Raw genomic sequence first — 25672 nt, 5'->3', positions numbered from 1 at the left:
GCCTGACTCCACTACTGTCAGTCGCCTGATTAAAAATGACCTTTTGAAGGGGAGCTATGGACCCGCTATACCACAGGAACACATTGCCTTCGAGCCTGCTCTCGCTCACTGTAACGTACTGGCTTGCTCTCTCTCTCTCTCTCCTCACTCGCTCACACACTACACAGGGGAGAAATGCCCGAAGCAGAGAGACAGAGGGAGAGGGGGCCCACGTGCTGCTGAGAGAGAGAGAGGGGGGGGGCTGGGGAGGCTCGTGTGCTGCTGAGAGAGGGGGAGGGGGCTCGCGTGCTGCTGAGAGAGAGAGAGAGGGGGGGCTGGGGAGGCTCGTGTGCTGCTGAGATTGAGAGGGAGAGGGGCGGCTGGGGAGGCTCGCATGCTGCTGAGGGAGGGGGGGCTGGGGAGGCTCACGTGCTGCTGAGAGAGAGAGAGAGGGGGGCTGGGGAGGCTCGCGTGCTGCTGAGAGAGGGGGAGGGGGGCTCGCGTGCTGCTGAGAGAGAGAGGGAGGGGGGGGCTGGGGAGTCTCGCATGCTGCTGAGAGAGAGAGGGTGGGGGGACTGGGGAGGCTCACGTGCTGCTGAGAGAGAGGGGGGGGGTGAGGCTGGGGAGGCTCGCGTGCTGCTGAGAGAGAGAGCCTGCGCATGCACTGCACATGCCATGTAGCTGAGCAGGGAGCCTGGGTGTTTATGTCAGTGTTATTCAATGTTTTTACTATTACACTGTGCATTCTATGGTGTAATAATTAACTATATTTGTGCTTAAAAATCTTTAAAAAAATATATTTACATACAGTTCGTATTGTCTGGAATGGATTAATTGTATTTACATGCAATCCTATGGGGGAAATTGTTTCGGTTCACGACCAAATCGGTTTACGACCAGAGGTTTGGAACGAATTATGGTTGTGAACCGAGGTTCCACTGTATATTGAGTCTAGAAAACATGATCAGCAAGTCTTTGATAGGCTGCAACAAAATGATGAAAGAACGGGCACATTTTTTTCTCACAAGCTGGGTGGGTGTTAGTTAGTTAATTAGTTACTCGAAGGATTTCAACATTTAATATGCACAAGCGGTAACACTGCAAAAGCAGCCCAAACCAGAAAAGACTGCTGGCAAAAAGTGGCTGACAAATTAAACGCGTGTGCATTGTACTTACTGAAAGCGGCGTTACGGATTTTGCAAATGTTCATTTTTTCCCTCTGCTTAAAAAACATTAAAAAAGCGGCGTGATTATGCGGCGTATACTACGCCGCGGGTTGGTATGCAGCGTGTAAAACAGTTTGTTTGTCGCGGATAATTTGCCTTTTACTTTAACACGAAGACAATTTCCTGTTAGATTTGCCTTTGCGATGACGATTGATAAGGCACAGGGCCAAACTTTCAAAAAGATGTGCATGTATCTGCCAAAACCAGTTTTCAGTCACGGACAGTTGTATGTTGCTCTCTCCAGAGTTCCATCTTTTCATTCACTTACTGGTATGCCTGCAGGAACACGTGCAGCGAGCGAGAGAGAGCGAGCAACACACACACACATACAGGCGCGGGAGAGAGAGAGAGAGTGCTGGACGCAAAAGAATAATAATACTTCATTACATTGATATACCGGTGTTTTCAGTATTCAAAGCGCTATCCACACAGGGAGAAACCGGGAAGCGAACCCAAAATCTTCCACAGTCTCCTTACTGCAAAACAGCAGCACTACCACTGTGCTACAAGGCAGTTAAAGAATGCACCGGCCTCGATTTTGTTTTCACTTCTGTTTACAGAGATCGGATCGTAGCGTGCATTGTTGCAATGTTACTTTTCTTGGTGGCTTATTACATTACGGATGTTTCACATGTTAATTTTTTTCCCTGTGCTTAAAAGACATTAAAAAAGTATTTCTCAACTGTGACTCCGGAACAACTCAGTACGCAAGCTATATTAAGCGTCAACAACGAAGACTCGCTACACCTTAATGAACAAGTGCTGAAGCTTATCCCTACCGACGAAGTAACTTTCACCAGCGTGGCCTCCATCATCACAGACGATCCCGCTTTCAGTCACGGACAATTGTATGTTGCTCTCTCCAGAGGTCCGTCTTTTCATTCACTCACAGTGGTATCCACAAACCCACCCCATTTGGACAACTGTGTCATTCAGCAAGTGTTCACCCATCAATACATAATTATGTAACGTATGTTACGCCGCGGGTTGGCTAGTCTTATGTATTTGTTTTAAGCAATATTTTTCATAAATGAAAAGGGAAAACTTCAGTGAGAAGAGTTTAAAAAACCTGGAGAATATCAGAAAGACAGAGTTTCATTTGTTCATGCTATAAAGTATTGGCATGACACAGAGCTAAGGATAACTAAGACTGATTACTTAATCATTTCTGAGACTGCTGTGCCGACAAAGTCAAATGAAAGACCCCAAAACAAGTGCACCTTATGTACACACCAACCAGTATGGCATTTCTCTGGGTGTACTGGTGATCACAAACACCTACCAGATGACTGATGTCTGCTTCATTTCAGGCAGAGTTTATTAACTGGCTTAAGTATATCTTCCTTGTGTTTTCGTTAATATTTGTCATATAGTTTTTCTTAATATTATTATGATTATTTATGATTTAGGCTGGAGGAGCAGTCCCTCAAAGTTTCATGGATTGTAGTGATCTGTATTTTGTATTGCAAGTATTCTATTCTTTGGAGATTTCTAATATATTGAATTTTGCTTCTATTTACTAGATGTATTCTTTGGTTAATGTTATGCATTGGTTTGCCTTGGGAGGCCTTTTTAGGAAAATCATTTTGCCTTTTTGACCATTTATTTTGTTATTTAAACAAATTGTTCACTTATAAAGATTTGTAATTTGCCTTGTCTTCTAAAGCCATAGGTTTTATCCTCTTCCTTTAAGGGCATTTTTGAACATTTAAAAGTATTTTTGAACTTTCAAAGTCTTAGCATCATTATAAGCCTGTGTAGGCCAAAGCCTGCCTGTCAACCAGTGCAGGTTCTGGGCTGGTTTGTGGGTCATTTTGGAGGCCCTTCACCCTTCTTGCCATGTTTATGTCTCCAATTCACAACGATTTGACATTATCAGTACTGTATGGTATCTAAACACTCTCAGGGAGAATGTTAGGGGAATTCATTTTGTTTATTTTTCAATTTATTGTGATAATCCCAATTTATTTGTTCCTAATATTATCTGTAGAAAACAATTAGATGGCAGTTCACATCGAAGACATCTTGATTCTCATTTCTACAGCATCCCACATTAGTCACAATTAAATGATTATTTATGCTACACCTTACTATAAATTAATCAAAATCTCAAAAGAAAGACTTTGTTTATGGGTGCAGGTGCATAATCTTTTTACAGCTAGGTGTATATCTGTAAAAGGTTTATTTTATTGTGAACTGGGAGTCCTCCAAGCACATAAGTCCACCTTGCTGGAGCCTGTGACTGAATGCACAGCTACAGCTGTGGAAATAAACTGAATTGTGATAGAATGTTTCGAACAATCCACCAGCACCCCATTCAGCAGGCTGCTGTGAGGAGTGTGTGTGAACGCGGCAGCGTCAGCTGTGGAAATAACTGTAACTGGGATTGTGTGCCACCAGCATCCAGCCCGCCCCATTATGTCGGCTGCAGAGAGTTGTACTTTGTAGATGACTGGGTGTTAATGCCAGCAGAAAATCATCCCAGATTGTTTGTATATGTGGATTTTCTTAAAGTGCAGGAAGCACTTGGAAAATTAACTGAGTAAAACAACGCATATCTGCATCACCCTTTAGTTTTCTGGTTTAATATTGCAGTAATGAGTATGTCAAGCAAATATATTGTAGTAAAATTAGTGATTTATGTTTGAAAATGTAAAAATCGACAAAAATGTTATATTCAAATAAAGTAGAAACATTCTCAAAGCATACTCAAGTAAATATAAGAAGCATCTCCGATTTATTACTATACAACACTAGTTCTATTACATCTCTTCATCCATTACCAAACTTGCTAAAGTGCCAGTTTCGGCTCAAGAGGGCTGAAGCCTCTCCTGACAACATTAGAAGCAAGGCAAGAGAAAGGCCTAGAATAAAAGAGAAAGGCCTAGAATAAACACCGGTCAATTAGAGGGCAAATTCATGCACACTGAGTCTCCAAATCAACAAAGGGATGTGGAAACAAAACTGAGAATAACAAAGAAAATCCCATGCAGGACCAGGTAGTTGCCAGCCTGAGATCAGAACCTGCAGCTGTAAAGGAGCAGAGCTAAGCGCTACACCACAGTGCCAACCATACTTGACTTTGATATATGTTAATTATTGTCAGCAACAAATTTACCTTTTAATAAATAAAATCCAGCTGTTAGCACATTCATTGAACAAGAATTACTAATTCAACTTATTTACTTTGTATAAATAAATTCCTTATATTTTACTAGGGGGGCAAGTCCCCCTGGTGCCTTTGGTGCCAAAAATCCTGGTTGTGGCCAGAATATTAGTAAAATCTTTAAATATACAAAATAAAAATAATTATTTATAGGGGGTTCCCCTGCTCGCTTCGCTTGCCAACCCCCCTGGCCTGCATCTCTGCCGCTCGTGTTGTGACAGGTTTTTTTTTTTACCTCCTCTTTGCTCGATCAGATGCTGGCTGCTGCTGTGCCACATGATCTGCATCTCGCTTGGCGCTTCAAACATTTAAAAGCCCGTACAGCAGCTGTCCTACTCTTTGTCTTTTATTTCCGGCCCCAGGCGTGATTAAATCTCTTGGCACAAAGTCTCGTCTCGCGGGATGTGGGTTCTTGATATTTTTAAGTTTATAATTTAAAAATGGAATAAGAATCTGAAAATCTAACAACGTTACATTAAAGTTCGATAAATTCTGAAAAGAATAATACCAAACATATATATGTAGGTTTTAAAATAAACCCGATTTAAAGCATGTCAAAAAAGTGGCATAAAATCGTTGCACAAAATCGTTGTACTTTTAAGCTTAGGATTTTATATATAGAGAGTAGATTAAAATGAGAAGTAACAAAGTTCTCTGTGTTTTTCTAATTTTTATATTGTTAAACTAATCATTGTTAACCTCTTCTTGTGTCTGTTAATAAACCAGCTTACGGAATTATAAAAAAAAAATTGTTATTTAAAAATGTAGTTGTGTTATGGTATTATCAATGAATGGTCCGGTGTAAAGTAATACTATTTTATACTATTTTATATGTAATATGATTCATCTCTCAGAGACAGTTGTTTTTGAATGTAACAGGATCAAAGACTCTTGTTGAACAGATTCCTGAAAATGTACTCATTTTGAAGCAGCGTTGAATATCTTGGTTTATAAAACAACCAAAGTATTGTACCTTACTATCTTTACTTTACTTACTGATGCTCTGTGTAAGAGAGGACAGAGCCGACTATACTTCCTTAGAAGGCTGGCATCCTTCAACATCTGCAATAAGATGCTGCAGATGTTCTATCAGATGGTTGTGGCGAGCGCCCTCTTCTACGCAGTGGTGTGCTGGGGAGGCAGCATAAAGAAGAAAGACGCCTCACGCCTGGACAAACTGGTGAGGAAGGCAGGCTCTATTGTTGGCATGGAGCTGGACAGTTTGACATCCGTGGCAGAGCGACGGGCACTGAGCAGGCTCCTGTCAATGATGGAGAATCCACTGCATCCACTGAACAGGATCATCTCCAGACAGAGGAGCAGCTTCAGCGACAAACTGCTGTCACTGTCCTGCTCCACTGACAGACTGAGGAGATCGTTCCTCCCCCACACTATGCGACTCTTCAATTCCACCCGGGGGGGGGTAAACGTTAACATTATACAAAGTTATTGTCTGTTTTTACCTGCATTGTTATCACTCTTTAATTTAATATTGTTTTTTGTATCAGTATGCTGCTGCTGGAGTATGTGAATTTCCCCTTGGGATTAATAAAGTAGGGGCGGCACGGTGGCACAGTGGGTAGCGCTGCTGCCTCGCAGTTGGGAGACCTGGGGACCCGGGTTCGCTTCCCGGGTCCTCCCTGCGTGGAGTTTGCATGTTCTCCCCGTGTCTGCGTGGGTTTCCTCCGGGCGCTCCAGTTTCCTCCCACAGTCCAAAGACATGCAGGTTAGGTGGATTGGCGACTCTAAATTGTCCCTAGTGTGTGCTTGGTGTGTGGGTGTGTTTGTGTGTGTCCTGTGGTGGGTTGGCACCCTGCCCAGGATTGGCTCCTGCCTTGTACCCTGTGTTGGCTGGGATTGGCTCCAGCAGACCCCCGTGACCCTGTGTTTGGATTCAGCAGGTTGGAAGATGGATGGATGGATTAATAAAGTATCTATCTATCTATCTATCTATGTCAATTGCATATATGTGCTGTCAACATATACGAGAGTTTCTTGCTCATTTCTGCCAGTGCTTCATATTCAAGACCTTAACTATTTTAATGAAAGTAATTTCTTCAATTTGGTTTCCAAACAAGTTTAGACAAAGCAGTAAATTAATTTCATGACTGGATCAAATTAAACATACCTGCATTTGAAATATGGGCCTTCTTGTGTTTCATTCCTTTTGGCCTGAGGGATCCTGCCGAGTAGCTGAAGTTACATATATTCTACTGCTGTGCCTTTACCTCCTCTGTCATATTTTTTGAAGCAATACATAGCCTTCTGCATTGAGATGGTGGCACTGACCAGAAAGCAGGAGACAGAGCTGGAGGTGGCAGAGATGCTAAGGTTTGCATTGGATGTGACGAGGATGGACAGGATTAGAAATGAGTACATTAGAGGGTCAGCTAAGGTTGGATAGTTGGGAGACAGAAGAGGTGAGATTGCGTTGGTTTGGACATGTGCAAAGGAGAGATGCTGGGTATATTGGGAGAAGGATGCTAAGGATAGAGCTGCCAGTGAAGAGGTAAAGAGGAAGGCCTAAGCGAAGGTTTATGGATGTGGTGAGAGAGGACATGCAGGTGATGGGTGTAACAGCAAGATACAGAGGACAGAAAGATATGGAAGAAGATGATCTGCTGTGGCAACCCCTAACGGGAGCAGCCGAAAGAAGAAGAAGACACAGCTTTCTGCATTGCACTGGAATGACAAATCTGTAAGGCATAGCTGGCCTTGCTATCGAATCCTACAGGGGATGTAATCTACATGAAAACGTGTTCTTTTAATTGAAAGTGCTGCCAAATGCCAACCTCTATCAGCCATCCTATGGTGATGAAAGACAAGGACCACAGAAAGGCAAAGCAATACGAAATAGGTGAGGAAGGCGCAGGAAACAGCCTAACTCCAAAATAAGAGTCTCAGTACACAGTAAGCCATATTTACAGTTTCTGAACCCAATCATCTTAATAACAAATTCCCATAAGAAAAGAAAAATAAAAACTAAATCCTTCTATTGTAGCACCCTTTCCATTACACAGAGATATTAAACACCTTTGTAACTCTGCATGACAAGTGCTGTTTAGCTTGTTTTCCTATTAATGCTGTATTTCCAAATCAGGAGCTGGTACTGGACGCCTTGACCCTAAGCCTTCTTCTACAGCTAAGACCTTGTTCTTCTCCTCCTTAAACTTCCCTTGTGGCTGAAATGACCACAGCTTCCCTTCATTATGGTTTGGTTCTCTCTGAACTTAATAGAGCAGTGAATACTCAAGTTCTCAAAAATACTGAACTTGTCCCTGAACACATCAAACATTATAAGCCTTTCTTCAGTCTCCTTCTGTCGGCCAAGATCCTTGAGTCAACTTTTGCCAGTCAGCTCTGGTCACACATGGCTTCTAATAAATTGTGAATTTCCCCTTGGGATTAATGAAGTATCTATTTATTATATAGTGCCTTCTATCTATCTATCTATCTATCTATCTATCTATCTATCTATCTATCTATCTATCTATCTATCTATCTATCTATCTATCTATCTATCTATCTATCTATCTATCTATCTATCTATCTATCTATCTATCTATCTATCTATCTATCTATCTATCTATCTATCTATCTATCTATCTATCTATCTATCTATCTATCTATCTAAAGAGCTTTATGGTGAATTCCAGTCTGTTTCATGCTGAACTTAAACTACTGAATGACCGTCCAGTAGCTGCTGACACCTGCCATCTGAGCCGCCTCGTCCTTCTTGATGTAAAAGCTGCCTTTGACACATTTACCTACAGTGTGATCGTGAATCACATGACAATAGACAAGGGAATTATCAGAACACTTGGCTCCAATAAATGCAAGTTATCACAAATATACTAATAACCCAATTGTGCTTTACTCACTCAGAATATGGAACCAACTTAGAAAGCATTTTAAGATGGATAATCTTTTATCTGTGGCACCTCTGCAAGAGAACCACCCCTTTCAACCCTTGCAAACATATCCAGTTTTTAATACCTGGATAAGATTTGGGATTAAAATGCTCAGAGATCTTTATATAGACAACATATTTGCATCTTTTGAACAATTACGTTCCAAATTCAACCTCCCAGCCACACATTTCTTTCATTATCTTCAAATTAGAAACTTTGTTAAACAGAAATTGCCCGATTTTCCCCACCTCGTACCCTCCACCATGCTGGAAAAAATACTGCTCAAATTTCGAGGAATTAAACACCATTTTTGCATTATATAAAATCTTATTAGAGTCCCTACCTTTCAAAGACCCAAGAGGACATTGGCAAGAAGATCTCTTAATCAATATATCAGAAAAGGAGTGGAAGGTAGCAAAGCAGAGAATTCACTCGAGTTCTATATGCGCAAAGCATAGAATTATTCAACTAAAAATTATATATCGAGCTCATCTGTCTCGCTTAAAACTATCCAAAATGTTTCCAGGGCAAAATCCAACCTGCGAACGCTGCAACCAAGCTCCTGCCTCACTGGGTCACATGTTCTGGGCCTGCACCAAACTAACATCATTTTGGACCAAAATTTTTAAGTGCCTTTCAGACAGCCTTGGGGTCACAATCCCTCCTAACCCATTAACAGCTGTGTTCGGTGTTCTTCCAGACGGACTTGAAGTGGAGAAGGACAAGCAAACGGTGATTGCATTCACTACACTTTTGGCACAAAGACTTATTTTGTTAAATTGGAAGAATCCTAACTCTCCTCTGATAAGTCAGTGGGAAACCGATGTTTTATATTATTCAAAATTGGAAAAAATCAAATTCTCAGTTAGAGGATCTGTACAAAATTTTTTCAAAACCTGGCAGGATCTAATCAATAATATTTTAGAATAAGAGAAATAACTATTACCGCTTTATTTCCCTTCTCCATTTTTTTAATTTTTTTATTTACCTATATATATTTCTTCCTTTCCTTTGTTTATTTTTGCCCTATTAAAAAGCCCTAAGCAATTCTCCTTTGGCTAAGCTCTCCTTCTCAATGGTGGGGTTTGATTTGTCTTTAATTCTTTTTTGTTATGAATTAATCTATATTTATGGAATGATTACAATAAAATTAATAATAAAAAAAAAGAACACTTGGCTCATACAAGGCAACAAAGTAGCAGTTTGTTTTTACCGACACTTTTAGGCAAATATCTGTCCCAAAATTTCCAAATGTTCTGCGGTAGGAACATTTTTATTTATGATTTACAGTGTAGCATTTGAGCACTTTGAAAGTGAGGTCAAAATTAAAACAAGCAATCTGGATTTAAGATAATAATATGAATATTATGTTTATCACTGACACAAAATTACAGTATAATAATACTTTTTTGTGTTCTGCCATTGTTTTATCTCAAATCTAGGTGTCTAGGGTAAACAATAAAAACAGTAAATTTGATTTGAGTGTTCTACTTCTTATAAAGGGTAACTGTCTATACTTTTCCTATCTTAAACTCCCCCCCCCCCCACAATAATTTCCTTCAGATAGAATACGGTTTCATACATGAATACATAAAAGGTATTCACCCTCTTGGAAGTTTTTTACATTTTATTATTACTGTATACAATGTTGAGTAATGTTGGATTTCATTTTATTGTTCACACTGATCAACAGAAAGAATTATTAATGTCAAAGTGAGAACAGATCTCTGAACAGTGGTCTAAAAGCATTACTAATATAAAAGACACAATACTCGATTGTATAAATTCACCCCTCTAGTCTGTATTTAGTAGACGCTCCTTTGGCAGGCATGACAGCCTTGACTTGTGTGGAGTGGTCTCGCTATCATCTTTGAACATCTGGACACTGCAGTTTTTCCCCCCATTCTTTAAGCTGGGTCAGGTGGTATGGGATCAGGAGTCAACAGCCTTCATCAAGTCCAACCACAATGTGGACTGGCTCGGCCACTCCGGGATATTAACATTGTTGTTTTTAAGCTGTTCTTGTGTAACTTTAGTTTTATACTTGGGGTTGTTGGAAAAGAAAACATCTCCCAAGGAAGAGTTTTTTTGCATTAGGCTTTTCTCCATCATTTCCCTGGATTTGGTTGAATTCCTTCTATCCTGTACCCTCACAAGCCTTCCAATGTTTGCTGTAGAGAAACGTCCCCACATCACGATACTGCCACCACCAGGATTCACAGTCAGGATGGTGGGCTTTTGATAATGTGCAGTGTAACATGACACTTAGTTCAATAACCAAAACATCTCAAATTTGATCTCTTAAGACCACATAGCCTTTAACCATGTTAACCAATGGGTGGTCATATACGTTTATTAGCAGAGGAAACTGCAGGCAGATGTTTACGTACAAAGTCAGGGTGGCCAGGCAGCAGTCTATTTCACTGCTACCCACTGCTAGGTAGGAGAAAATGGTCACTAACAAAGAGAGAGGGAGTATCCCAATTATCCCTTTAAGGAAGATTCAGGCCCTTAAAGGATAATTTGGACAATTTTCAAGTCAAAGTTATTTCTCTCTATTATAAAAAAAATCTTAGAAGGAGACGAGAAGTGATTTTCTCAGAGAGACACTTTCACATCCCTCAAGATGCCACACGAGACGCAGCAAGCCATCAGCTGATCGAGCAAAGAGGAGGTAAAAAAAAACTATACTTATTTCCCATTGTAAGAGGAGGTTTCGGAGGAGCGACCGCGTCTCCTTGGGGTGCGTCCAGCCCCCCTCTTCACAACGCAAGCGGCTGAGACACAAAGTGGCTGGTGCATAACGCAGGCCCATGGGGTTGGCGAATGAAGCGAGCAGGGGGCAAAGCCCCCTAGTCTCCAAAAACATGGTATGTATTTGCCAGCAAAATTGTGTTCTAAAGTTAAGCATTTTCTATGAATTTCAAAAAATACTCTACATAGCCAGGCCTGGTGTTTTAGTATATGTAACCTATGGGGTACTAGGGGCCCCCAGAAAATAAAAGCCTAATAACCCACTGAATACACCCATGTAAAAGCTATGTTACCATGTGTGTGGAATCTCAAGACACAGATCAATGCTCAAAAACTTTCTTGACTTGAAAAACTAACATATTCGTTAAGTTTTTAGGCATTTGTTTTCCAAGCATTCTATGACCCATAGTTTCCATTATAAAATGGCAGGATTGGCTGTGTATTTTATAAAATCTATAGAAAACAATATAAAAAGTTTGTGAAGAAATAAGTTTGACTTGAAAAACAACAACGTATCCTTTAAGGCAGGGGTGTCCTGGAGGGCCGCAGTGGCTACAGGTTTTCATTCTAACCCTTTTCCTAATCAGTGAGTAGTTTTCGCTGCTAATTAACTCCTTTTCCCTTCATTTCAATAGCCCTGTTTTTAAGGAGTCAGTCCTCTGAATTGATTCCTTTCTACATTAAACGGCAGCCAAACAGAAATGAGACATGAAACGAGCCAACAGATGACCAGCTAAACTGGGATTTCAAACTCCAACCAATTTCACTCCAAACAGTCTCTTAATGAGAAGCTGATTCTTTCTGTTAATTAAGCCCGCTATTTAATTCAATGGCTTGTTGCTGCTCTCATTCTGCCACAGCAGACATTTCCAAATCTGTTGATTTTTCTGTTTTTTCTACATTTTCAAAATGTTTTGGTGACCTGAGAGACCAACCTTACTGAGACCTTCACCTTTATTTATTTTCAGATATTGTGTGATGGACACAGATGAGCTGGTCATATGGTGACTTGTTTGATGTCTCGTTATTGTTTGGCTACTAATTAAGGAAAAAGAGACAACTAAGGGGCCTGAGTCAAGTTAATTAAAACTAAAGCAAAAGAAGTTAATTAGCAGTAAAAACGGCTCACTAATGGAGAAGATGGTTAGAATGAAAACATGCAGCTACTGCGGCCCTCGAGGACTGGAGTTCGACACCTGTGCTTTAAGGGCTACTGAGGGCTTAAGAGTGTAGAAATGCTAAGGCCCACTAGTGCACTTGTAGCGTACTCCAGAAGTTACTTCGTGAAGAGAGTTCATGCTGTCTCATGCCACAAGCTGACCTGAGATAAAAGTTGGAAGGAGAGGTGGTGGTGAAGACTCAATGGCGGTAGGAAGAGGTCAGCGCTGCAAGAAACACAAACAAACTGGAGGCATGGCGGGAGGTCTTCAACAATTTATACATGTAGCAGCAGGATGTTTCCATCCATCCATCCATCCATTTTCCAACCCGCTGAATCCGAACACAGGGTCACGGGGGTCTGCTGGAGCCAATCCCAGCCAACACAGGGCACAAGGCAGGAACCAATCCTGGGCAGGGTGCCAACCCACCGCAGGACACACACAAACACACCCACACACCAAGCACACACTAGGGCCAATTTAGAATCGCCAATCCACCTAACCAGCATGTCTTTGGACTGTGGGAGGAAACCGGAGCGCCCGGAGGAAACCCACGCAGACACGGGGAGAACATGCAAACTAGGATGTTTGAATTTTGTAACATTTTCCTTGGTACTGTGGTATACCGAGTCAAGGCACTGTGATGGTACAGTGTTCTTTAAAAAAAATAAAATAAAATAAAAACAATGAGGCAGCTCAGACCTCATGACTGCAGGTATGCGGGAGGAAAGCTGTGTGGCTACAGAAAACCTGATGAGGAAATGTGCTAAGTGCATGTAAGGTGCATGAAGGCAGTTGGCACAGCTGTCCCTCATCGAGGATCTGGGGGTTGTCTGGCGCACCTGCACTCACTGGGTATTAAAAGGGTCAGGGGGATCAAGAACAAAAAAATGAAACTAAAATAGTGGAGGTAAAAGAAAGAGAGAGAAAACATCAGGACTGTGAGTCAGGTGCAGAAGAAAGGAAGCAAGGTGGTCAGGAAGCCCCATGCGGAGTGAGAATAACGGCATTGCAGGGGTAGGGTTACTACTACTGAACATTGGAGAGGAGCACCAGTGGCCAATCACTCCATTGATACTTCCATGGATGCCAAAGGCTGGTGGTGGAAACCAGAGAGTAGAGCTTGGTGACCCCCATGTGTGCCAAGGACTGGTGGTGGGGGACAAGAACTGAAGATTGTTGACAGTGCTTGCTGACAATTCCATCTACTGAGCGGACCCGACAAGTCAGCAGAGGAAATGGGTTTGAAATAGGGATGTACTGGGGCTCAAGATCTAGAGAGAGGAAAAAACAGCCGAACCCGACTGTGTTTTAATACTTGATGTTAACCTATTTATTGGCTTCATTTGACACTGTTTTTATAATATTTCTTTACTGAACACTTTGCAGATAGTCTGATTGCTGCTAAAGTACACTGTAAACTGCACTGCATGTTTGCACTAACGTGTTATTTGAGTCCTCACTGTACTAGTCCATTCTCAGCACATGAACTTCGATGTCTTGGGAGAAGGAAGATGCTAAGCTCTGGGCACCAAAAGCATCACAGATACTTTGTATTCTGCTTATTCACCTGCACTCACTGGGTATACAAAGGAGGTCTGAGAGCAACTGATTTGGGGCAAGAACAAAAAGGAAACCAAAAGAGTTGAGGTAAAGTCAAGGAAAACACAATGAGAGAAAACATTCGAATCATGAGACGGGTACTGAGTTAATCGAAAATAAATGTACCGTTTTTATATTTGTGGTTGCTTTGGCATTATTCTGAGTAAGGAGAAATTTTACATGTGCCTACTATATTACAGTATGTCCAATGTATAATTTTTTGTGAACGTGCATCTGTCTGCTATCGCTATATATAGAACACAGGTATTAAAATGAAAAAAGTGGTAACTTCAATAATCCATTAACAGTGATAGATACAGCAAAATATCATACAGTATGTGTTGACACTGAACAATTTTATTCTTTTTTTAGAATTATACAAAGGAATAGAAAATCACCAGTCACATTTCAATGTATTTTCTGTTATAGAGTAAAAGTGTACTAGAGCCTATTCTATCAGAATCCATCACAAAGCAGGAACCAGCTGTGGATAAAACTTATGTCCATTAAAGAGCTCACTCATACGGACACCTAATCATACTGGTCAAACCTAAAGTAGTGCACTAACCTTACGGGCAGGTCTTTCAGATGTGGCAAAAAAGATTAACAGATTTAATAACTAAGATTCATCAGATGTCTCTTTCTTATAAAAAAATCTTGGAAGGTAGGAAGGAGACGAGATGTGACTTTCTTATTCAGACACTTTCACGTCCCGCGAGATGAAACTTTGTGCCAAGAGATTTAATCATGCCCGGAGCTGGAAATAAAAGACAAAGAGAAGATGACAAAGTAGAATGTCATAAAGAATTCAAAAACACATGCACAGCAGGTTAGAGATAATGAAAGTACGAAAAAAAAAAGATAGTAAAGATCGCATTAGCGCAAACAAACAGAAATTATTACTTGATGAAATAATGAAACAGCGAAAAGAGATCGAATATATTGTTTGGATTTAAACTTTAAGTCAGAGACTTGTAGATCATCTAATTTGTGTTGCCATCAGGGAAAAGTAGTGTTTCTTCCCAATGAAGAGGCGTATCCGCGAGAATTAAAAGATTTGTTGTTTGGTGAAAGTGAAATCCCACAAGAGAAATCATTTCTCATTTGTGTGAATGCTATTGTCAGACACATTTCTTGTAGAGAGAAAGAAACGATATTCACTCACGGACAGTTATACGTTGCGTTGTCACGATGTAATTCCAAACACGGAAACAAAATTCAATGCGATATTGATGAAAAGGTAAAAGCGAAAAAGAGATCGAATATATGGAAATAGGTGATATGACAGAAGATGCAGATCACACGGCAGAGCAGCAGCAGCAATCCAGCAGCTGATCGAGCAAAGAGGAGGTAAAAAAAACTGTATTTGTTTCCTATTGTATCACCATTTAAGAGGGGGTTTCGGTGGAACGACAGCGTGTTCCTTTGGGGGGTTGGCGAGCGAAGCAAGCAGGGGGTGAAGCCACCTAGTACAACTGATGGAAAAATAGAAGAAAGCAAGTGAGTAGAGCCGAGCTGGGCTGAGGAGAGATTTCATATTTTACACAGTGTCATTCATTTTAAATAATGTTTTCAAACACATTAGAAGATGTAAATATAATTACTGTCATAACAAAATCAGTTGCATGGTAAAGTACATAAATGTAAAACATCAATGCAAACATATAGTATCATTACAATAGTAATCATAATTCCTCAACAGCCAAACCAATAAAACACAACTAAGACATATTCATCACATCTTAAGAACAACATGTAACGTCCATGCATTTCACAGCTTGTGGCTAAGTACTATTAAGAAGTCCGTAGTGTTGGTTTTGATTGACCTAAAATGTTTAATTTACAAAAGAACAACAAATGCTGATGGGAGATGATGAATCAGATAAGATTTCAATGGTGTTATGTTTATGCTGTGAATACAGTGAATCTGCAGAAGTGTGTTAACAACAAACCATTTTACAATCAGGCAGTACAACTCTCTGTATCTGCTTCTTACCTGTCACTGGAGAATTGCTAAAAAAAAAAAGCATGATAGTGAAGGTCAGAATACTTTTAATAACAGACCTGCATTTTCAACAGTCTCAGAAAGGATAGCCTCTGGTGGGCTTTCTGGACCAGAAAATATACTTCATGTTGATCTCCTATGTCCCAAGAAGTTCAACTGCTCACTGGTATCTTTTGCTTCATTGAAGTTCTGCCACCAAATAATTTCTTGGCATTTAATTCCAAATTTTTAAATCAGTTTACTTACCCAATTCCTGAACGCAGTCTTGTTATAATTTGTGACGAGACCCACAAGTAAGGTGACATTTGTAAAGCTGACCTTTCTTCTATAATTCAATTTAAAGATGCAATCTGATTTCACAAGTATGTTGAAAAGGCCAATATAGACATGGACAACTTATAAACTCCACACAGACAGCGTACAGGATGGGATTAAAACTAAGGCTTATGGAGCCTAAGGCAGTACTGCTAACCAAAACTGTTTCACCTTTTACTTTCATATTTTAGTTTAATTACATGTACAGTAACATAATTCATAGTATAGCAAACAATAATGGTTATAGCACACAATAACGCAAATAGTAAAAAATCACATTTTCACTTTTATTGGTGTGTATTAGATATTCCAAAAAATCAACACATACTGATGAATCTGAAACTCATCCCCTCTTTTACACACTGCAGTACTAACTTGTAAAATTGTTACCCGAGGTACACACACAACGTCCTGCCTGCTATAACAACAACAACATTTATTTCTATAGCACATTTTCATACAAATGATGTAGTTCAAAGTGCTTTACAGGATGAAGATAGAGAAAAAAGATAAAATATATTAAAAAATAAAATTAGACAATATTAATTAACATAGAATAAAAGTAAGGTCTGATGGCCAGGGAGGACAGAAAAATCACAAAAAAAAAAAAAACTCCAGGCGGCTGGAGAAAAAAACAAAATCTGCAGGGGTTCCAAGGCCATGAGACCACCCAGCCCCCTCTAGGTATTCTACCTAACATAAATCAGTCCTCATGGTATTCAGGGTTCACATGGAAGAACTTGATGATGACAGTCATGTGGACTTCTGGCCTTTAATCCATCAATGTAAGGACTGCACAGTGCTTTAATCGGGTGGTGGTGGCGCAGATCGACACAACAGAAAACCGGAAAAAGAACAGCAGAGAAAGTAAGAGTTAGTATGGATTACGGAACAACGATGAATGATATTGATAATTAAATGCATACACAGAATATCAGGGATAGACTAAAATGAAGCTATGAGAAAGCCATGTTAAAATAATGAGTTTTTAGCAGTTTTTTAAAATGCTCCACCATAATAGCCTGGCGAATTTCTATCGGTAAGCTATTCCAGATTTTAGGTTCATAACAGCAGAAGGCCGCCTCACCACTTCTTTTAAGTTTAGCTCTTGGAATTCTAAGCAGACGCTCATCTGAAGATCTAAGGTTACAATTTGGACTGTAAGGTGAAAGACATTCTGAAATATAGGTTGGAGTGAGATTATTTATGGCTTTTTAAACCATAAGCAGGATTTTAAAGTCAATTCTAAATGACACGGGTAACCAATGTAGTGACTTCAGAACTGGTGAGATGTGCTTGGATTTTCTTTTCCTAGTTAAGATTCTAGCAGCTGCACTCTGCACTCATTGTAATCGATTGATGTCTTTTTTTGGGTGGTCCCGGGAGGACTGCACTACAGTAATCTAGCCAACTGAAAACAAAAGCGTGAACTAATTTCTCAGCATCTTGCAAAGTTACAAGAGGTCTAACTTTTGCTATATTTCTTAAGTGAAAAAAAATGCTGTCTTCGTAATCTGATTAATATGGGATTTAAAATTCAGGTCAGACTCAATAGTTACCCCTAAATTTTTTACCTCCGTCTTGACTTTTAATCCTAATGCATCAAGTTTATTTCTAATGCCCTCATTATATCAATTTTTGCCAGTCACTAAAATCTCTGTTTTCTCCTTATTTAGTTTAAGAAAATAAGTCAGTACAATTATCTGCTGAGGCAGTGTGCCACACATGGTACAATATAATATATTTTTAGTCTAAATTTAGGTAGCATGGTGTTATTGTTGCTTCCTCAAGCACTCAGTAAGCAGGATATGCATCCTGTGCCTGGTCATTTTTTACATGGGGGTTCCACTATTCTTCCTATGTCTCTTTGGGTTTTCCTCATAAATTTTCAAAAATGTGCTGGTAAAATTGACTGACAATTCGAAAGTGAACTGAACTGAATGTCGGTGTTGGAGTAGCACTGTGTTCAGGACTGTATCCTACCTTGTGCCCACTGATGCTGGCCAAACCGCTTGCCAACCGCCTTCCGGCCTGCGCTACGCGCCAGCCACTTCACATCTCTGCTGCTCACATTGTGAAGAGGGGGGCTGAACGCACCCCAAGGAGACACGGTCGCTCCTCCGAAACCCCCTGTTAAACGGTGATATAATGGGAAACAAAGTTTTTTTTTTTTACCTCCTCTTTGCTCAACCAGCGGCTGGCTTTCTGCTGCTGCGGCTGTGCCATGTGATCTGCATCTTGTGCAGCCTTTAGAACATTTAAAAGCCTGTACAGCGGTTTCATACTCTTTGTCTTTTATTTCCAGCCCCAGGCGTGGTTAAATCTCTTGGCACAAAGTCTTGTCTTGCGAGACGTGAGTTCTTGATATTTTTTAGTTCATTGTTTAAAAACGGAATAAGACTCTGAAAATCTAACAACATCACATTAAAGTTCAAAAGATTCTGAAAAGAATGATACCAAACATATATATGTAGGTTTTAAAATAAGCCAGATTTAAAGCGTGACAAAAAACGTGACATAAAATCATTGCACATTTAGGCCTAGGATTTTATATATAAAGAGTAGATAACACTCTGATCTTGTGATAGTGTTAGGAATGAATTTACCTACAGTCACTAAGAGCTAGAGTTAGTCACATGGAGCTGAAGGCTATCCTGGCAGCAGGAACTGCAAAAAACAAACATAACACAGCCAAGGCACAAGTCCTCCACCCCATACTCTCCTGCCCACCCACATTTTGTATAAGGTCAGTTTAGAGAGGCCAGTTTACCCAACATGTAAGAAGAGACTGGAGTAGCCTGAGAAAACAAAAACAACAAGCAGATGTTGCACCCGGAGCTGCTGAGCGACAAATCAAACCTGGGTTCCTAAAGTTGTGCATCAGTGTTTTGGACAAAATAAAAATTACATACATAATTATATTATTAAGTTAAATGATAATTTTATAATAGTGTGTTTAATTATGTTTAAATAAATATATTCCAGAGTTTAACAATAAGTGAAATTTCTTTATCTTTAACACAAAACATTTAATTTCTTTGCAAATTTATATTATTGGTAGTACTTTCTGAAATTATTACAAAAAGGAACAGCTATAGTGTTCATCCATCCATCCATTTTCCAACCCGCTGAATCCAAACACAAGGTCACGGGGGTCTGCTGGAGCCAATCCCAGCCAACACAGGGCACAAGGCAGGAACCAATCCCGGGCAGGGTGCCAACCCACCGCAGGACACACACAAACACATCCACACACCAAGCACACACTAGGGCCAATTTAGAATCGCCAATCCACCTAACCAGCATGTCTTTGGACTGTGGGAGGAAACCGGAGCGCCCGGAGGAAACCCACGCAGACACGGGGAGAACATGCAAACTCCAGGCAGGGAGGACCCGGGAAGCGAACCCAGGTCCCCAGGTCTCACAACTGCGAGGCAGCAGCGCTACCCACTGCGCCACCGTGCCGCCCAGCTATAGTGTTGTGTATTAATATTTCTAAGTTATAGTAAATTGAGCCAATAGAGACAGACAGTATATTAACTGATACAGGTTTTCAATTCAGGGTATCATAATAAGCAAATGCTTAACAATTTGTGACAGGAAGCTTGTGAATACTTTCAAGAATAAAATAACTATAGTGCTTTAGTACCCAAATACATCCTGTAAGATCCAAAGAAATTGGCATTGTTTCCATTCCTCACACCCACGAGAATAAGTTTTTGGTAAGTTACTGCTGTGTATTTCAAAACACTACAATAGACTAACTTCAAACTGTCATGCTTAGAATAGTGATATTAATTAATGCAGACTTCAATAGCCAAGCAAAAGTATTCTGTTAATCCACAAGCATATGCTATTGCTAAGGAAAACATGGGATCGCAGAGTTTTAATCCTAACCAGCTTTAGTATCATCACAGAATTGGTCATAGCAGCTTAAGTTACCAACCTGGATTAGAAACATGAACTTGCCCTTTGATACTTTTTCCCCCCAAAAATTCCTATTTTGAAAACAAAGGTTTCTATATATGCATTTAACCCTGTGGTCCCAACAAAAGATGTCAGTTCTCAGAGAAATAACATCAAACTGAAGAGGCTGTGTGGGCGCAAATACAAATGTCCCGTTATATCAATACTAAAATATCCATCCACCCATTTCTGCTCTCTGCTTGACTGGGTTGTGAAGAGTTTGGACCTAATCTGGTAGCAACGGGTGCAAAATAAGTATCAGGTTTGTCAAGAAATTAGCAGTCACATAGACACCTCATGTTAACATGAAACTCCAGACAGAATTAACCCTAACTTGAATATGAATCAGAGGACAAGGCTATTATAAGGTTCCCATGGAAACACCATATTTACTGAATTAAAAGTAGTCCAATATTAAACACATAACACAATATACATGAACATTTGATTTTACTCACATATTTAACTCCCTGTCATTGGAGCATTCTTAATCAATTAAAAGCCAAATGAATCTATCTAACCAAGCTCAAACTTCAATAAGAGGGACTTAACTTCCTTAACTACCCTGCTAGATCTTTCAGATGGGAGATTAATTCTTTTTTTGTTTCATTGTCTTATATAAATATGAGTTCATTTCATAGTATAACACAGCATTCTCAAGCCAGCTTATTCCAAGTCAGAGTTGCATCAGTACTGGAGCCTGTCCTGGCAGCACATAGTCTAATAATGTGTTTTTGTAATTAATTATTGCATATTTAAAGAGCTTCTGTAAAATGTCAAATTTCCCCCTGGGGACAAATAGTTATTTGTTTGTTTGTTTGTTTCTTTGTTAAAAACAATGTACTGTATGACCTTAAAGAACATAGAAACATAATTACAATACACATCAGAAAAAATGAATATACTAAATTTACAAATATAAATTAAATGCATATCAACTTTGAATATAAAAGTCATTTTTATTTTACGGTTCAGTGTGACCCACTGGTACATCAAAACAATTCTAGTTACTCTTCTAGACGAGTACCTGGTGCTTGCCTTGTGGTTGTTCCTCTACAAACCCTCTACTCTCAAGTTCAGCCCCCGAGGCCCCCCTATGGCTGCAGGTTTTTGTTAAAACTAATTTTACAATTAGTAAACCATTTTCCCATTAATTGATCTCTTTTTTTTAATTACCTGTCCCTTTCTTCTGTCATTTTTCATTAAAAAAAATGCAGCAGTGTGAGATTTACATTTACAAAAAAATATCTGCATTATACTATATCTTTATACTACTATACTTTCTGTTAGGCAAATGTGGACATCTGCATACTACTATGTATAATCAAGTGGTAGAGATTCGTTAAACATGGAGAACAGCTCAAATTCACGGAGGAAGCATCAGTGACACTATTGCTGGATATTATTGTCTCCCTTAGTTTTCGACACTACAACAAGTATTGCATTACATTTTTCAAATAGAAAACTGCTGTAAGATAATATGTTTACTGTATAGGGTTAATTGAGAACTGGGAAACCTGTTTGTGTTGTCATTAATATCACATGTACAGAGTACAAAACATTCTTAATTGTGCAACATTTTGCCACTCTTTGGTACCATTATTAGTGAATATAACAACCTTACCACAAAACATCAGCCTTCCACCACCGAAAAATATCAAGAACACAGCCTACAACACCATCTTTTATGTAATGGAAAAGTCTGAATTAGTGTTAGCCGTTCTAATTCAGGGTGTTGATAAGAAACGTAATGATACTTCATGAGGTAGAAGTACACAATAAACAAAAGTAGTTGAAATATTAAATATTTAAGCACAAATTTTGAAGTCTAAACATTCTTTATTACAATTGTAATTTGTCATGTTTTACCCTCTCAAAATGATTCCTACAGGGCTAGATCCCTAGTAAATGATCAATAATTAAAAATAACATCACATTCTTAATCGCTGATCTTGAAATAGCCTAAAACAAGAATGCATATTCTGTTGTTTGAAATTTGTAATTTTGTCACCTTCTAGGAGTGGCTCTTAAGTGTTCTAGGACCAGTGGTAAAGAGTCAAGTATCAAAAATATTATTGTCATTGTAGTCAGCAACCTCAAAAAGGATTACCTTACAAAGGTTACTATGTGTATGATCTGGCACTATCCTTCTGTAGAGTCAGATATCTAGGTTTCTGGCAGGTCACCTACAGCATGGACCCTTTCATTTACAATCCTGTCAGTGATATGGGCCCTGTGTCTGTCAGTAGTTTCAGCAGCAGTATGGGTGGAACATCTGAACTGGTCTCTAATATGGACTAGTCCTGCTCAGCTGTGGTTACTTGAGGGTGACCAGATCTGGAAAGGTCATATGTCCTGCTAGTCTGCTGAAACCTTGTTTAGAGTTGCGACACAGTGCAACAGCTTAGTCTATCAATCTAGCAATGAAGGCACAGGTTTCCTTGCAGCATGCCAATAGCCTCCTGACATCTGAGGCGAATTAAGAAAAAAACTGACTTAAGTATGGCCTTTGTCTTGATGATACAATGTTATTTTGCGTAACTCAAATGTTGTGTTTTTGGTAGATTTTGCTTTCTTCTTGCCACCCTCACCATTGTGGAGCACTTGTACTAGAGAGAGCCGACTATACTTCCTTAGAAGGCTGGCGTCTTTCAACATCTGCAATGAGATGCTGCAGATGTTTTATCAGACGGTTGTGGCGAGCGCCCTCTTCTATGCGGTGTTGTGCTGGGGAGGCAGCATAAAGAAGAGGGACGCCTCACGCCTGGACAAACTGGTGAGGAAGGCAGGCTCTACTGTAGGCACGGCGCTGGACAGTTTGACATCTGTGGCAGAGCAACGGGCGCTCAGCAGGCTCCTGTTAATCATGGAGAATCCACTGCATCCACTAAACAGGATCATCTCCAGACAGAGCTGCAGCTTCAGCGACAGACTGCTGTCACTGTCCTGCTCCACTGACAGACTGAGGAGATCGTTCCTCCCCCACACTATGCGACTTTTCAGTTCCACTCTGGGAGGTAAACGGGTAAACATTAACATTATACAAAGTTACTGTCTGTTATACCTGCATTTTTATCACTCTTTAATTTAATATTGTTTTTTATCAATATGCTGCTGCTGGAGTATGTGAATTTCCCCTTGGGATTAATAAAGTATCTGTCTATCTATCTATCTACTATTTTTTGCACACGCAATACACAAAAATATTTCACATTAAGTCATAAAGATCCTTCAAACTTGCTTTTGGATTCTCTCTCCCTCTTTCTAATCAGTCTTCCCATTTCTTTGTTATCCATTATGAAGGGATGCACTAATGAAGTAGGCAAAGTCTTAGTGGTGCCTTCCACTTCTTAATGTTTGCCGAGAAGCTTCTTGATGCACATATTTCATCCTTTACTTTGAAATGCATTGCTTGAAGGAAAACTTTTCTATTAATGGTATATTACTATAATCTACCTACAGTACGCCATCTTCAGGAGAACAAGCATATACCCATACATGCCATTATTTACAGTGGGTTAAGTTAGATGTAGATGATGTGTTAATTTTGAAGATCTTGGAAAATAATTCACGCAATAACAGCAATATAGGTAAATATGTTAATTGACCACTTAAGCCTAAGAAACTGTTAAGGGAGTTGTAATAACTATACAGGTTGAAGGTTTGTGTTGCACTACAATTGATATTTATTAACTGATCAAACAGGGGTTGACTATAGATTATGAAATGTGATCAAATTTTACATTCCAATAATTTGTCCATCATATCTCCCAGTACTCTGGTCTTCTTCACCCACCCCAAAAACATGTCTATTAGCTTAAATGATAAATCTAAAAAGGACAAGTATGGGTGAGTATCAGTGTGTACATGAGCGTGAACTGCAAAGGAATGGCATCCAATCCAGCACTGATTCCTGCCTTACTCCCAAATAAGCTTCCAAGACTCTGAAATGAATTAGGTAGGTTCAGTCATTGAAGGTCAGACAGATTTTCTTTCTATAACTGGGAAGGGAAACATCCCCTGTGTGAAATTTTCCTGTTCTCATAGGTTTTATACAAGTACACTAGCTTTCCCCACACATCCTGTGATAAACACATTAGGTTATAACTATTACATCTAAACTGGCACATTGTTAGTATGGCTTGAAATTGAACAGGTATACAGCTCAGGTGGAGTTCCTACCTTATGTCTGTAACTATCAGAGCTAACCTCTAGTTTCCTTTATCTAAAGAAAAAGCAGATTCAGGAAACACATGGATAATAATAATCTGACCACAAGTGAACGTTGAAAAAATTGCTTTGATTGGTTCATGTGATTTTTAAGGTTGGGGCGCTAAATTAAAAAATGAAAACCATTTTTCTCTATCATGTATCACTTTCTCACAAAACACATTTTAAGCTGTCAATTACATTTTTTTATTCTTTTCGCAATATCATTAATTATAAAATTTACATTTTAATTCTAACTTTTTTGAATTTTATATTTTCTAATATTAAAATTATGTTTAAATCAAAACAGTTATATTTTTAACAATTATTAGCCACAATGAACACTGGTTTTTCATATGTGTGGACCTGAAAGATATGTATGTATATCTTACTGGATCAGCAGTCTGAGCATACACATTTCTCTGTGAGTGGGACAGCAGAGCAAAAAATATACATTGGGATCAGAAGAAATGGCCAGCTACAAAAAAGCTTAAGTTTGATGCCAAAATCATCATCAGAATTAGCTTGGTGGACCCACATAAAGTGCTGATAGCACTGCTTTGTATTAAGCTTGGTTTAATGAAGTAGTTTCTTAACAGATGGATGCTGTTTTATGTATTTGTGACTAAACCTCTGGGGTAATTCTGAGGTTAAATTGAAACAGGGCAATTTATTGCGGACCTGGTATTATTAAAAAAAAATGAAGAATAACCTGGAATGAAATGTGTGGGTATCATTTAAAGAAGTAATTTCTAACTTTTTAGGTAATGATAAAAATCCAAATTATAAAGAAATTGGGAAAAATGCATTAGTTAAGAAACTGGGCTAAAACAAGAGTCTCAAAATTCACATTTTGGATTTGCATTTGGAATTTTTCCCTGAAAAGCTTGCAGCGGTGAATGAAAAGCAGGGTGAAAGATTCCATCAGGATATCAAGGACATGAAAGGTTGATATCTGGAATGTTGGGGTGTCAGTATGACGGCAGACAACTTCAGGATGATCTATAGGGATGCACTTGAAAAAGTGTACACTACAAACGATGGGCCACCTAAGAAAGTTTTGGATCATTAAAAAAAAAAAAAAATGGAGAAGTTAAATGTAAGTTGGAGAAGTTAAATGTAAGTTAATATATGTGTATTGTTGCTATCTTTACATATTACTGTATGTTTAAAATATTTTAAGTTAAATTGATTTTGAACAATATTGCATACATGAATACGTCGTGAGATCTGTTGAATTTTAATTACATTTCTTAATTTTGTACTTAAATATAACGTGATGGAAACTTTCTAATTATATGTGTTTATTGCGTTTATGACTACACTATTCAATATTATAAGTTTAATTTTGCAGGCCCGAATTATGCTATCATTGCTGA

At 39.2% G+C, this 25672-nt stretch overlaps 1 protein-coding gene across 1 annotated transcript in view; it reads right to left on the bottom strand.

Moving 5' to 3' along the window:
• The window catches only part of LOC127530089 (uncharacterized), a 123558-nt gene that overhangs the window by 13889 nt on the left and 83997 nt on the right, over positions 1–25672 (bottom strand). The gene's annotated exons all lie outside the window — the stretch shown is intronic.

The sequence above is a fragment of the Erpetoichthys calabaricus genome, chromosome 13 (assembly GCF_900747795.2).
Source record: "Erpetoichthys calabaricus chromosome 13, fErpCal1.3, whole genome shotgun sequence".
NCBI classification, from domain to species: Eukaryota; Metazoa; Chordata; class Cladistia; order Polypteriformes; family Polypteridae; genus Erpetoichthys; species Erpetoichthys calabaricus.
Note: the sequence above shows the minus strand (reverse complement) of the source record. Positions and strands in the feature narration are given on the sequence as shown.